The following is a 16,728-nucleotide window of genomic DNA, read 5'->3' as shown; positions in this document are numbered from 1 at the left end:
AGTTAAGCAAATAGCTAAAACTAGTAATGTGAAAAGGAGAGAAAACATGGAGTTTGATGCAAATAGTGCTAAATTGCACAATTACAATTGTACACTTTTAGTGAAGGTGCTTTATGATACATTATGTAGCAAGACTATAGTTCACCTGGTATAATTCTTAGAATTCAAATACACTTATTAATATAGTAATTAGCTAGAATTCTACGCAAGCAATTGTATTTGACATTTTCTAACTCTCTTAATTAAGTATATTGGTTACACAAAATTGTTAGACCTGGTACCATTGGCGTGAGTCTCCTTTCCATTTTTTACTGATTGCCTCCTCTGTTTTTGATATGTTTTGCTGGTTTAGATGCTTTGGGCACTGTACCACTGCTATTCAGTGCCACAGTGCAAGTGCTCCCTATGTTAAATTGATGTAGTGATTAGTGACTCCATGATTGGGTTTTTTATTTACTTGTCAGACCCTAATACAGTGCACCATGTGTGCCCAGGGCTTTTAAATTAAATGCTGCTGGTGGGCTTGTAGCACTGGTTGTGCCACCCACAGAAGCAGCCTGTAAAGTGTGTCTCAGGCCTGCCATTGCAGAGCCTGTGTGCAGTCTAGTACTGCCATGTCGACTTGGTAAGTGCACCCACTTGCCAGTCCCCAAACCTTCCATTTTCTTCATATCAGACACCCCTAAGGTATGCCCAAGGGCATGGTGCATTGTAAGTATAAGGTAGGACATGCCCTGGTGTGTGTGGCATGTTCTAATAGTGAATTACAGCCATTTTCGTGTTTCACTATTGCAAGGATACCAGACCCCATAGGCCAGAATAGGCAGTTTGATTAGAACACATTATAATCCTAACTGACCCACGGAACATAGTAGAAATTCGAGTTTAGTATGTCTGAACTCAGAATGATAAAATACATCTTTTATTAAAGTTGGTTTTAACATTCTGTGTTTGAAAATACCACTTTTAGAAAGTAGGTATTTTCTTACCTAACCATCCAGCCTGCCTCTGCTAGCTTGTGTATTGTGTGTCTGGTTTTGTGAGTGACAGGGGCTGGGGGATTCCAGGAGACAGGGTGAGTCAGCACAGGGCTGAATAGACCTATCTGCATGAAGAGTGGTGGGAGGAGTAGCACCTGGGTCTGAATAGGGCTGTGCCTGCCTTCCACAATGCTGGCTCCACCTCCTGTGGTTCATCTGATGTCCCTGGCCCACACTGTCAAAGGAAAGAAGGAGTCCTGTAAAGTGCTCCAGGACTGCACAGAACTGGTTTGGACTAGGTACAGGCCCCTCTGCCTTCAGAGGACGAAGGATTTAGTAGTATAAATATGGGGACCCAGACCCCAAGACTTTAGATCACTTCTGGAACAACAAGACGGACCTCTGCCAAGGAGAAGAACCAAGGAAGCTGTAGGAGTTGGACTGCCCCCCAGTCAGTGTGCTGTGTTGCTGGGTTGGCCTACATTGGTGTCTTCAGTGCCAAGGTTTATTAAGGGACGAAAGCTCCTCCATTTTGTGTTTCCCAGTCACCATTTTGTGTTAGCCTTTTTCTAGCCTGCCACCTCAGCACATATAAATCTGCACCATCTGCACAAAGAAATGCTGGTATATTAAATGAGCCCAGAGCATATGTTTGTTCTTTTGTATGATAGCGTGCAAGTTGAGCAGGGCATTGACATAAGGTCAATGACTCATTTGTTTAACTTTCCTAGTGACTGATATCACATGTATTACAGCTAACAAAAGACTGCTGATGGTAACAAATTATTGTTGACACAAGAGATGCGACCTTTTGTTCATATCCAGATGATTAATGAAGTGAGCGCCTGACTTTGTAACCACAGGCGTGTCTATGTTTATATTTCTGGCACAAGTTATGCACAGTTCTGCTTTATTTCTGTTGACCACGGAATTACTGATGATTGATGGAATTTAGTGAGTAATCTTATATTTGTGTTCTGTATGCCACGTATACACATCTGCAGAGGAACTGGTCCTGACCAGTTCATGATATTGTCTGGAGATCATTAATCATCTTTGGCAGTTGCTAAATCCTTCATACCTACTCCCACCCACTCTTGTTCCAGCACAACCATATATAAGGCCACCTGTGACTGTGTAAGTTGTCCACTTCTCTCATAGCCACATGGAGCTGTGAGGTGGTGTACCCGCTTGAGCGCAATAAATCTTTTTATATTTCAAATTCAAAAACTTTATTTTGACAATTAAGTCATAAAAGTAACATACATCAGCCGTTAATATCAGCATGAGTTAAAACAATATCAGTTTTCAGCAAAAAATCAGGACGGAGGTTACACTAATCACAATTTAAAATAAACAATATTAAGACTTATATATACATTCGACTAGACACATTTCATATCTAAATATCAGTATTTAGTGCTCGTCATCATAAATCTGTCGGGCAACAGGGTATCATAGTCAAGATATCTATATATATAATAATGAATGAGTGAATAAAAAAAATGAATATAAGAATTAAATGATTACATTTGGGTACCTATTCATTAAATACTTTCGTAAGGTTCTGCCTGGACCGTATTATCCAAGCCCACTTTATGAATTTAGCCATTGCTATTGCAATAATCGGGCTTGGGTCTGTACACAAAATTCTTAATGCCTCCTCGTGCTTTCTGGTGCCTATAAGCCGACAAACGGGTAACACCCATTTTCTACGTGGAAGCACATAAAGGGGACAAAAGAACAAAAAGTGACTCAAGGATTCGGGCATATCTCTACAATTGGGACATTTGTCCGTTGATCCTTTTGTCCATTTTGATGTAAATATACGAATGGGAAGGGTACCTATCCTGAACTGGAAATAGAATTTACGATCGGATGGAATTTCTATCAATACCCAGTATAGTTCAAGTCTAGGGTAGGCCTTAAATTCTAGAAATCTGGCTGTTAGTTGCGATGTACTCCCTTTGGAAGCTACTTCCATAGCGATCATTTCCCAGTACTTTTTTTTCAAATTTTCTTTTGAAGGGAAGACCGCATTTTGGGGGTCATCCCATAATTTATTCAATCCTAGTCTATAGAGTAATAATTTGATAGACCTCAGCCAGTCTATTTTACGAGAGATATCTTTCTCCATTATTTCCTTTAAGCCCAGGGCATAGTGTTTAAGCTCCTCTGTCGACCAGACCCTACGCCAATACAACAATGGCCGCAAATTAGCGGTATCTTGTAAGGTTTTCAAACCAAGGTCCCAAAGAAGAGGTAATAAGGGAGTGCTTTGAGGCACGCCAACAACTTTTCGAATAAACGCACTCTCCATAACATTCAGACGTTTTGGATTATTGCCATACCCCCATAACTCTGACCCATATAGAGATGAGCTTCGGACCTTCATTGAATAGACTTCAAGGAGTGGCCCTATTGGCTGTGTTTTTGAGGATTTGAATCTCTTCAGGAGGATGCCTGCCTGTTGCTGGAACTTCAAGATGGATAAATCTAAATGGCTGTTCCAATACATGTTCTTCTGCAACGTGACTCCTAAGTAAGTAAATGCATCGACCTGCTCCAAGGGCGAGCCGTTCAAAGAGATTACACCATTAAAGGGTTTGTAAGATCTACACGGGTTAGGGCCATTGAGAACCATAAACTTGGTCTTGGAAACGTTTATTTCCAGTCCACGCAGCAAGCAAAACTCTTCAAAGCGTCGGAGGGTAAGCTGCAGGCCACTCGGAGTTTTAGAAATCAGCAACGTATCGTCGGCGAACATGAGGACTGGGATTCGAGTACCAACCATAGCCGGTGCATCCGAGGGGACCCGGGCGAGGAACTCGGCTACCCCGTTCACGAAGAGCGAGAACAGGGTCGGTGCCAAAACACATCTCTGCCGGACTCCCCGCTCCACGGGGAAGCACTCCGTTACCTCACCCTGACGACCCCATCGGACCCGAGCAAAATTGTCCTCATGTAGGCGGACGATTAGTGCCAGCAACTCCGGTGCCATCCCCAGCCCCTCCAATACCTGCCAGAGCTTGCTACGTGGGACCAAATCAAAGGCCGCCCGCAGATCGACAAACACGGCATACAAAACCCCTCTTTCTAAGACCACCGTCCTCCAGTAGAGGACAATGAACCTAAAGATCTGATCTATGGTGCTGGTTTTTGGGCGAAAACCAGCCTGGAGGGGACTTAGAACATTGCTAGCCTCCATCCAGGTCTGGATCCTGCCCAGGACCAGACGTCCCATGATTTTTTGCATAGCATCAATCAAACTAATGGGTCTATAATTGCTGGCCAAAGATTTGTCCCCTTTCTTGTATATCGGGACAATCTCAGCACCTTTCCAAGAATGGGGGATCGGCATTCCCTGCGCTATTGCATTAGCTAAGTGTGTAATGTATGAACTCCATCTTTGTCTGTCATGCAGGAATAGATCGGCCGGAATACAATCCATGCCAGGAGCACGACCCTGGGTGACCATGTCAAGTGCGATGCCAACCTCCTCTGTACTGAACACAGGACTGTTGTAGAACAACCTCTCCTGGAGATACGTACTAACGTCCACATCACCTTTTGAGTATTGTGGCTTAAAATTTTTTACCCAGGAACTCTGGGGAACGTAGCTATGGGGGCTGTCAGTAATTTCGCCCTTCTTCCATTTAAAGATGTTCCAGAATTTTTTCTGGTTTTTATCTGTACATGCTGCTTTTAAGTCTTGCCACTCACACTCCTCCCATTCCTTTTTTGCTTTCCATTGGGCCTTTCTATAGAAACTACGGGCTATTTTAATCTTAGTTGGTTCTTTTGTTTTAAGTGCAAGTCCCAGATTTCTACGGGCTTGTTTACAGGAGGCATTATACCAATCCTCCTGTTTACTTCTCGCAGCTTGTTTTCCCAAGAAAGGCCTACAGAAACAGGATTTGAGTTTGGCAAATAGTTTTTCATGTATATTACCAAAAGCGGCTAAGGGTTGGCTATTATGACCCACCGCCCTTATAGACATCAGAGCCTCTTCGACATAGATCTCAATGCTGTCTATAAGATCAGGGTGCTCTACTACATTATTCCACTTAAGGTGGAGTTCATCATTTGTTAGAGCATCAGCTGGACCAATCAATTCTGCAACTCGGTCCCTATTGTATCCCGTCCCAAAATTAAAAATAGCGACTAGTGGATTATGGTCGCTTTCGATCCGTATCTTAACCTCCATATCCACGAGGGTATGCCACATCTCCAGGTGGACCAAGATATAATCTATATTACTTGCCCTGATACCATTGTTGAACGTCTTGGTACATGTCCTATCAGATGCGGTTCTGCCATTGGCCGCCCTCATTTGGTTGCCTAGGCAGAACCTTTTCATGTACAGAGCTGCCTCAGTCCACTTACTCACTATCTTTGTCTCGAGCTGTGGGACACCCCATCTTAGGTCCTCTTCCTCAGTTAAAAGCATATCTTGAGGCCCTAATGGCTCAAAAGTCGTGTTAAAATCTCCGGCAATCAATGGGAGCACATCATCAGGGCTGGATTCCACTAGAGTGCTCAACACTGATATCACCTCAGATTTTTTTCCGCCTGGTAAGCCCCTAGCATATACATTGTATATATCGATCTTAAATTTTAGCGGGCAAGTCAACCTAATACCTAGAATATCGTCATTCTGGGTTAAAATAGGTTGGATATTACACTCCAAGCTTTGTTTAACCCAGATGACCAGGCCTCCTACTGGCCGACCCTTAGGCCTTTTTCCCGCTGGGACAAAAAAATTCAAGTAGCCCAACATGAATACAGGCTCTAGCGACCATGTCTCCTGAAAAAGACAGATATCATGCTTGCAAATGAAGTCTGCCCAGGCTGGGGACGATAGTTTTGATCCCACGCCCGCCACATTCCAAGATAAAAACGATACATGCCCCATTAGACTAGTTTCCACTGCAATACTCCCAAAGGCTGATATTTGGGAAGGAACTACATCTGGTAAAGAGCGTGGTAGATCCTTGATACTTGGGGTTTCCACTTGATGCACTACTTGTTGGTCTCGATCCCTGTCCCCAATAGGATTTATTTGAGCAGGGAGCATGTCAACCATACCTTCACCCACAGTTCTAGGCTGTTCTCGTTTCTTTAGGCCTTCTTCTGTTTCGAAAGCTACATAAGACTCAACATAATTATCCCCTGCCAATAGAACTGTATATAACATGTCGCAATTAGAATATCCTCTGGCACTAGTCAGTCAGTCACAATCCGCTATCCCAGATAGTACATCAAATCTATTGATAGATCTTATATCCTCAAGGGTACTACCTTTTAACAAGGGATCTCCAGGTATAAGACCACCTAAGGGCAGAGACAAGGGTGCATAGAAATAAGACAGTGGCATTGTGTTTATTAGGGATAGATGGTCATTCTGCGGCCAAGAGCAGATGTGTTCCACACAACGCCTGTCTCTAAAATTAATGACTATACAATCCCCCTTTATCATTTTAGGTCTCTTACCCACCCAATCTACTCTTCTAGCGAATAAAATTTCCGCACACATATGGGGCGGTAGTGGTCGCTTAACATTTAACCAGAATGTACATTTATTCTTTAGGTCCCAATAAGATTCCCTTGCTCCATTCTCCAACGGTGGGACCCCTGTTAAGATCACCACGTAAGGAGCTGCTTCGGGTGGGAGGTGTAGATCAATTAAGCCAGGCGAGGACTGCACTGAGGTTTGGGCAGATGGGGGCTGCTTATCTTTGCTGACACTACCTACCCCACCTCTATTGGTTTCGTCTCGGGTGGGAAGATGATCATCTCTAACCCGACTTTCAACAACTAAGGGGGGATGGGGTTCCTGAGGAGTAGGAAGATTATTTTTCGCAGTGCCGCTTGCTGATTTGTTAGTAGTGGTAATAGTCTCAGTAGATAGACCCATAACACTAAGACACTCTTTTTGCTGACCCTGGGCCAGTCTGCCACCCCGTGGTTGAGCCGAGGCAAGTGACAGTTCCATGCATACAAGCCAACTTTCAATAGAGCCCAACCTTTTATAAATCGGGTCACATAATTTTTTTACTGTACTTTCCAATTTACTCCAAAATGACGGTGTGTCAATTGCTTCCATACATGTTGACCCCGAAGATGGTGTTTGATTTGGCCTTACATCAGAGGTTTTAGGGCATGGGGCTAAGTTCTTCTTTGCAGCAGAAACAGGGACGGGGCCTAACTTTACATTCTTGCCAGCGGCTGTCTTTTGGTTTCCCCTGTGATTTTTTTTCAGGGTAGGGGCTAATTGTTGATGGGCGGAAACCACTTTTACATTACTGGCTGAACGAGTCTTAATACTTGACAAAGGCTTGGTCGTTAAGACCACATTATCAATGTTCGTAACGTCGACAATTTCATCCGACGTGCCAGTCAAGGAAGGAGAGCATATCAATATTTCATCATTTTGCTCCTCCATCAGCAAGAATATAGAGCCCAGAGAATCTGACCTGACTGGTTGGCAGCATGGTGGCGATCTTACGTTGGCCATGTTTCCCAAGGAGGACCTCTTGTCACACAAAATGTCTAAAGATAATCTTTTCTCTGGTAATTCAATGTCTTTGGCAAGCGCTGACTGTACTCGCACCAGGAAGTTATCTAAAGTTCCCATTAGTGCGCCCCCTGTAGATTGCATAGTAATGCCGTCCCTTTTGGTCATTTTATCCTTTACTTAATATATATACTGGTAACCTCGGTCAGCAGATATCCCGCTGACTTGCAGGCAATTAACCGCAGCCTATATACTATAACAAGGCAAATGAATTTAGTCAATGGATGTTAGTAGAGGGTCCCGTTCCGTTCTCAAACGATCTCGGACCGGCTCAGACGGGCCCGCCCTTGGCCCGGGCTTAGCCCCGGACTGCGCCCCGCACGCGTCCCGCTATCGCGAGAACGGGTAAAAGTTATATAGGCCGGGGGAGGAGCGGGAAGAGGAACCAGGTGCAGGTGATCAGGAATGAAGGATGCACCCTGGTCCTCGCAGTCCCGTAAATAGATGTTCAAAGTTAAAATCCCCGTGCCTTTTAAAATAAATGCGTGCTGTGCTCACCAGCGTCCGTTTTCAGAAAGATTTCAAGCCCATCCGGTGTCTGTGGCAAAGTCCTGCGCCTACGAGCGGCTCCCGCGAAGCGGGGGCCGCGAGGCGTGAAGTACTGGCCGGGGGAGGAGTGGGAAGAGGAACCAGGTGCAGGTGATCAGGAATGAAGGATGCACCATGGTCCTCGCAGTCCCGTAAATGGATGTTCAAAGTTAAAAGCCCCGTGCCTTTTAAAATAAATGCGTGCTGTGCTCACCAGCGTCCGTTTTCAAAGAGAATTCAAGCCCATCCGGTGTCTGTGGCAAAGTCCTGCGCCTACGAGCGGCTCCCGCGAAGCGGGGGCCGCGAGGCGTGAAGTACTGGCCGGGGGAGGAGCGGGAAGAGGAACCAGGTGCAGGTGATCAGGAATGAAGGATGCACCCTGGTCCTCGCAGTCCCGTAAATAGATGTTCAAAGTTAAAAGCCCCGTGCCTTTTAAAATAAATGCGTGCTGTGCTCACCAGCGTCCGTTTTCAGAGAGAATTCAAGCCCATCCGGTGTCTGTGGCAAAGTCCTGCGCCCACGAGCGGCACCCGCGAAGCGGGGGCCGTGAGGCGTGAAGTACTGGCCGGGGGAGGAGCGGGAAGAGGAACCAGGTGCAGGTGATCAGGAATGAAGGATGCACCCTGGTCCTCGCAGTCCCGTAAATAGATGTTCAAAGTTAAAAGCCCCGTGCCTTTTAAAATAAATGCGTGCTGTGCTCACCAGCGTCCGTTTTCAGAGAGAATTCAAGCCCATCCGGTGTCTGTGGCAAAGTCCTGCGCCTACGAGCGGCTCCCGCGAAGCGGGGGCCGCGAGGCGTGAAGTACTGGCCGGGGGAGGAGCGGGAAGAGGAACCAGGAGCAGGTGATCAGGAATGAAGGATGCACCCTGGTCCTCGCAGTCCCGTAAATGGATGTTCAAAGTTAAAAGCCCCGTGCCTTTTAAAATAAATGCGTGCTGTGCTCACCAGCGTCCGTTTTCAAAGAGAATTCAAGCCCATCCGGTGTCTGTGGCAAAGTCCTGCGCCTACGAGCGGCGCCCGCGAAGCGGGGGCTGCGAGGCGTGAGGTACTGGCCGGGGGAGGAGTGGGAAGAGGAACCAGGTGCAGGTGATCAGGAATGAAGGATGCACCCTGGTCCTCGCAGTCCCGTAAATAGATGTTCAAAGTTAAAAGCCCCGTGCCTTTTAAAATAAATGCGTGCTGTGCTCACCAGCGTCCGTTTTCAGAGAGAATTCAAGCCCATCCGGTGTCTGTGGCAAAGTCCTGCGCCTACGAGCGGCATTTCAGTTACCTCTGACTGCTGGTCTTCCTTTTTGTAAGCGTATCTGGGCGAGGTAGGAAAAGATCCACTTCCTCAAATTGGCGACTCTGGTGGGACCTCTCCGTGGACATTGAACGACTAGTTGAGTCCGTGGTTGGAAGGTGCGACCGAGGACCGAATGATCGTGAGGAGCCCTGCACAAAGGAGACAGCGTTTCTCCGCAGCAGCTGCCATCTGAAGTCCCGACAGGCCTTTCGACACAGGATTCCCCGGCAGAGGTCCACGAGCTGATCCCTTCTGAAACAGACGTGTTGTCCGAAGACCAACAGTCGGACGATCCATGGACCGCAAAGAACACTACAGATTGGTGAGATTGTTCTGTTGCATGTTTTTGTTAAAAGTTTTGGGTCAATTAAGTCCATTGAGGACTGTGGTAAAGGAATAGTTATAACTAAAATAATAGGAACAATGAAGAAATGCATTTCTAAAACGTTCTGTTGTATACGTTCAGGTTACCGGTTGGACGAAAGTGTCCCCACTCCTGTTGAAGATAGTCCTGGTTGGATATTAATGATAAAGAAAGGAGTGAATGTGAACTTATACAACAAAATATGGCATGAGTACACAAAAAAGGATAAGGAATTACAGTTCCCTATTGATGGTACCTTTGATTTAGCTAAATTACAGTATTTACAACAATGTATGATGGAACGAAAGGTTCGACCTGCTATGTTTGAGGTATTTCAAACATGGGAAAAATCTGCCAGAACACGGAATATGAAACAGAAAAAAGGATAGGGAATGAGAACAGAATAAAACACCTATGGCCAAGGTAGCAGAATATAACAATATGAAGATAAATGAACATATCGAACAGCATGACAGAGAATTTAGGATGAAAACAGAAAAATGTTTTGTTGCAGTAGAGAATAGAAAGTGTCCCCCAGTCGATGAAGTATTGGAGGATTTGTTAGACAAACCGCCCCCATATAATATTATGCAAATACCTGCACCCCCAGGTCTAGGGCCTGCGGGTCAACAAGCTAATATTGTTGCTCAGCAGGCTCAACAGGTGATCCCCCCTGTTGCGCAGGCTCCACAAGTAACCACTCCTGTCACACAAGCTCAACAGATAGTCACTCCTGTCACTAATGGACAGGGTGCCTCTGGATTGGGAGGTTATATCATGACAACACCTGCCGCTCCAGCACCAGTATCTTTAAGCACAATGACACCACGTACCACGCAAAGTAATTCCCCTGCAATAAATACCCGAAGAACACACAACTGGATGAATTCCCCTTACGCTTGGTCGCCAACAGGGAATAGTTTGCCACCAAATAAGTACATCAGACAATCCCGACTAGGCACCATAGAAAAAAATACCATAAAACAAATGACAAAAAAATGGATGGACCTAGGAGACATAACTAAAAGAGAAGCCTGGGAGACATTTGAAGGAATGCAAGAATTAGGAGTTAAAAATGTTGTCATTAAAGCTATGGTGGACCGACAGTTTGATCACTGTCAACTCTTATTAGACGGGTTGAACAAATTATGGAGAGACAGCGACAATTCCACATTAACGCTTGCACAATGTGAAGCAGCGTTTGATAACTGTTACAATTATCAAAGGGAGTTAGATGCTCTTGCATGTGGTGCCACCGACAAAAACATCCACCAACATTATGGCCCAGAAGTTAACTATGATACCTCAGCCTTCCCCATGAGAGAAGTGCATCCCATTCCAAATCCTGGAGGTGCGAACCTCCCAGCTATTCCCCAATATGTTCATACTCCTTGGACTAGAGCTGATTTGTTGGCCATGAAAAAGGAGTTGCCTGATCCTAGAAAAAATCCGAAGGTCTTTTACGAGCAACTTGAATCCGCTATTAATTTAATGCCTATGATACTAAAGGACATTGATTTTTTGTTTGATTTTTTGGTACCTCAAGACATATGGCGTCAAGTCAGGGACAACAATTGCGCGACCATTAACTGGCAAAACATAATATGTGATGATACTGGTAGACCAGCGGGAGGGGCTGTGCCACAAACATTAAAGGATCTACCAGGGCATATTATAACACAAATGCAGGAAATATTGCCCCGGGAAAAGGTGGATTGGGATAAATTGACTGCATGCCGACAGAAGGAGGGCGAGGAAGTGACTGATTTTTTCAGCAGAATAGAAGAGGTTTTTAAAGGATATAGTGGACAAGATATACAGATTGTACAAGGAAAGCGCATTTTTGCTAATCAGTTCGTACATAATCTCTTATCTGACTTGTCAGATAGTATAAAGACCTATGAAAGTACCTGGACTGCTAAGGATCCATCAGAATTATTAACAATGGCCTGCTATTATGAGAATAAGAGAAATGTAGAGAAAGGAAAAAAGGATAAGCAAATGAAGGAGTTAAAAACAAAGGCATTAATGCAGCAAGCTTTTCCTGACAGAGGAAGGTCAAGAGGAAGTACACATTTTCAGAGGGGAGGTGGACGTAGTAGAGGGGCTGGTCGAGGTGCTTCAGCTCCGACGCAGCAGAGAGCAGGGTTAGGGTACAATACATGTGCCAATTGCTATCAGGAGGGTCATTGGAAGAACGAGTGCCCTTTGTTAGAGGGCCAGGGTCAGACTATGAGAAATAATGCAAATACTTACAGAGGGAATACAACACCCCATGCAGACAGAGGGAGAGGTAGGGGACAACAGAGAAATTATAACAACGCCGAACAGACAAATTATTTTGATCAAAGAAATAATGCGTATTTTACACAGGATTATGCACAGGATGATGACCATCAAGATTGGACACAATAGGGATGCCCAGGAGAGGACAGGGAGCGAGTGCAGATACCAGTGGATCCTTCAGGGCCATATGTGAAAATGGTAGTTGAAGGTGAAGAGAGGGTATTTCTTCTAGATACTGGTGCCACTAATACATCCATTTCACACCGCCTGCTCCCCCGTGCTCCTCTCTCGGGAAATTTAGATAAGTCGGTGGGATTTTCTAATGCTGTTGTCACAAGCCCCATTTCACGACCATTGGACTTCACAATTGGTCCCATAACAGGGAGTATGCCATTTGTATTAACAGAGAAATGTTCACTTAATTTATTAGGTCTCAAGGCTTTGAAAATGATGCATGCCGCTATATACTGTACACCGGATGGTGTCTATCTGACTTGCAAGAAAACAGCACTTCCTAAGCAACAATGCCTATCTAGACAATACATGGTTTCAGACAAAAAGACCATTCCACCTGAACTTCATGATATAGATTCAAAATTATGGGCACATGGACCAAATGATGTAGGGAAAATGGATATTGACCCAGTACATATTAAAGTGAAACAAAATTTTAGATTGCCTCGTATTCCCCAATATAAGACATCAAAAGAAGGTGAGGAGGGACTGAAAATTGTCATATCAGACTTGCTACAACGACAGATAATAAAAGAAGTTACAAGTAGCCTATGTAATAGGCCCCTTCTACCTGTGATTAAACGTGATGATGGAACAGGACGGGTCAAATATAGGATGGTGGTTGATTTACGAGCCATTAATATAATAGTGGAACCCCAATATCCTGTTGTACCCGACATTACTGCAATGTTTTCATCTGTACCACCTTCAGCCCAATGGTTCACGGTAATTGATCTCAAAAACGCCTTTTTCAGTATTCCAATACACCCAGATAGCCAATATTTGTTCAGTTTCAGTTTCCAAGGAAGATCGTACCAATTTTGTAGAGCTCCCCAGGGCTATACGGAAAGTCCTAGATCTATAGCCAAGCATTAGAAAGACAACTAGATATTGTGTTATGCCACCTGGTACAGTGTTATTACAATATGTGGACGACTTGCTAATAACAGCTGAGACGGAGGATATCTGTAAGCAGGGTACGCATGCTGTTTTAACATTTCTCGCTTTGCATGGACATAAGGTTTTGCCAGCTAAACTACAGTATTGTCGACAGGAAGTGACGTATTTAGGTCATTTCCTGTCGAAAGGAGGGAGAAGATTATCATCTGACAGAATACAAACAGTGCAGAACATTCCCAGACCTCAAACTTAAAGAGATGTGCGTGCATTTCTGGGAATGGTCTCCTTTTGTAGGCAATGGGTACCAAATTTTTCTTACCTGGCCAAACCATTACTGTCCTTAACTCACAAAGATGTGAAAGATCCCGTCCCTTGGGAGAAAGAGCATCACGATAGCTTTATGGCTTTAAAAACTGCTTTATGCAACGCATCTGCTTTGGGCACATCAGACTACACTAAAGACTTTGCATTGTTCGTATATGAAAGGGAAGGGTGCGCAATAGCTGTACTAACTCAAAAGAATGGAGAGAAGAATAGACCATGTGCCGATTTTTCCTCAACATTGGATCCGGTAGCAAGAGGCCTACCAAACTGCCTCACAAATATTGCTGCTGTGGCTGCTGCAGTAAAACAGGTAGATTCTATTGTCCTTGGAAATCCAGTTATGGTTTACGTACCTCATTCAGTGGACATACTATTAAACAAAACCAAAACTCAGCATTTAACTAATGCTAGGTTGACTCATTATGAGCTGATACTAATGGCCACCAACGTGACCTTACAACGATGTAACACAATAAACCCAGCTACTCTGATGCCTCTCCCTTCGGAGCAGGATGAAGTACAACATGATTGCGTGATTTTTACTGAAACTGAAACGAAAGGTCGAGTAGATTTGGTAGATGTACCTATGTCTACAGTTGATGGTACACTATTTGTGGATGGCTCTTGTCTAAAGAGACCAGATGGAACTACCTCTGCCGCCTATGCAATCACAACCAACAAAACAGTGGTTGAGACGTGTAAAATACAACAGATGTCTGCCCAGGCAGCCGAACTAATTGCTCTAACTAGAGCATGTGAGCTTTCAGAGAAGTTAGTAGTAAACATCTACACCGACAGTCAGTATGCCTGGGGGGTGGCTCACAACTTCGGAAGACTATGGGCCGAGAGAGGGTTCATTACATCTGGCGGTGCCAAAATACAGCATGGCACCTTGATTACAAGACTATTAAATTCTCTTGCATTACCAACAAAGTTAGCTATTATGAAGTGTAGTGCACACAAGAAAATCACAGACCATGTAGGTCAGGGAAATGCCTTTGCCGACGAAACAGCAAGACATACTGCGTTAAATGAGTACACCTTAACCTATGTAGTGTCAAGTATAGATGAGAAAAAGGATGAAATTGATCCTTACAAAGAGATAAAGGAGATTCAGGGATTGGCAAGTGAAGATGAAAGAAAGCAATGGGTAAAGGAAGGATATTACTTTAACACACACCTTGGGGCTTGGATGAATACACTTGGAACAAAGTGGATCTTGCCCGACAGTTTCCTCCTACCTATGCTTCAGATGGTTCACAGTCCTGCACACCTGAGGGCTGATGGAATGACAAATACAATTGAAAAGATATGGGAAAACAAAAATATGAGAAAGACAGCTGTTAAACTTTCTAAGAATTGTATGACCTGTGCTCTTCATAATGTGGGGAAAGGGATACAAGTACCACCTGGTCATATCAGATTACCAGAATACCCCTTTGAATGCCTTCAGATGGATTACATAGAAATGCCCCCTTCCAATGGCAAAAGATATGTTTTGGTTATTATATGTAGTTTTAGTAATTGGGTGGAGGCATTCCCTTTGAAAGATAACACTGCATTAAGCACAGCCAAGATGTTGCTAAAAGAGTACTTCCCCCGCTATGGCTTGCCCAGAAGTCTGTGGGGTGATAACGGGGTACATTTTTCAAATAAAATAATGGACCTGGTCTGCCAAGGACTGGGTCTCAAACAAAAATTTCATTCAGTTTATCACCAAAAAGCGGCAGGGCTTGTAGAGCGCTGCAACGCTACATTAAAAAATAAACTGCAAAAAATATGTGCATCAAGCACTCTCAGTTGGGTAGATGCTTTACCCTTAGCCTTGTTCTCCATGAGGACAACTGTTACGTCCAAAAATAGGCTCTCTCCATACGAGCTTGTTATGGGGAAATCAGAAAATGTATATGGGTTTGCCTCTCCACCGAAGTTGCAGGAATTGACGCATTCTGCTTTATTGGATTATTGTAAAGAACTAACTTCTGCCCTGTCTACCATTCGCCAACAGGTCAGAGACACTTGGTCCCCGCCTCTGGAAGGAGAAGTACATGACATCAAGCCGGGGGACTGGGTCCTGACCAAAAACTTTGTGAGGAAGAACAGCTTACAGCCCAGATGGAAGGAACCATCCCAAGTTTTGTTAGTCACACAAACAGCAGTTCGATGTGATGGACACAAAAACTGGATTCATCTGTCAAACGTGAAGAGAGCACCACCGTTCTGGCCACAATTGCCCCCGGAAGAGGTCATTCTGACCGAAGGACTGGTGACTGCACTCCTGCAAAGATTGACAATAAAGGAACTGTATCAGGATACAATCTACGCCCAAGGAAATTGAAGAGTGCTTAGGACGGAGCAAGCACCAACTGCCGTGCACTGAACAGTGCCATCTTTAAAAGGACTAACTTGTGCAGTGAGGTTAGTAAAATAAGGACACTGCTGATAAAGATTTGACAGGACATGAAAGGAATACCTCCCAAGCCCAAAGACCCATAGGAGGAGAGGGTGCGAGGTTGAATTTTGTCAAAGTAATACCAACTGTAGAGCCTGTAACAGTGAGGCCTATAACAAACACTATTGAACTGCCGCACATGTGAGATTGTATATTACGAATGGTATTGCTATTTGGAAGAACAACTAAACACATTCCTTTGCTAGACATGGAGGATACATATTCCACCCTTAAATTGAAGAAAGGGCGTTGGTACTCCAGATTAGGAATATTATGTCTGCTATTCTGTGTAATGTCTTTGGTCATCGGCTTGCTATATCTTCTGGAGCTCTACCATCCTATAGCAGAAACAGCCCCACTTCCCTCTGAGCTTCCTTCTGACATTGTCCCCTCAGTTACAGTAGCACCTGAGGATATGGATCACAGGGAGAAAATGCGTCATAACTTCTTTCTTACCCTACTTCATCAGACCCATAAAGTAATAGATACAAATAATTGCTGGATATGCATGCAGTTTCCAGCCTATGTAGATGAAGGAATACCCCTTCTCCAAATACCCCTACCATTTGAAGCATCCTGCTATGCATTACACATTGTAGTGCTGAAAGTAGAGCTAATAGGGGTACTCAGCAAACTGGTCACCTCCCGTTCTACCACTAAGACATCAACGGTCTCCCTGTACAACCGTTATGAAAAAGACATCCTCCAGCTAGGGAATTGCACTGAAGTTATCTTGTCAAACCCAACTTTCCCCTTTTCTAATATATTCACCCCATTGTTTTTGGTAAACAATGCCA

The sequence above is a fragment of the Triturus cristatus genome, chromosome 1_1, assembly GCF_964204655.1.
Source record: "Triturus cristatus chromosome 1_1, aTriCri1.1, whole genome shotgun sequence".
NCBI classification, from domain to species: Eukaryota; Metazoa; Chordata; class Amphibia; order Caudata; family Salamandridae; genus Triturus; species Triturus cristatus.
Note: the sequence above shows the minus strand (reverse complement) of the source record.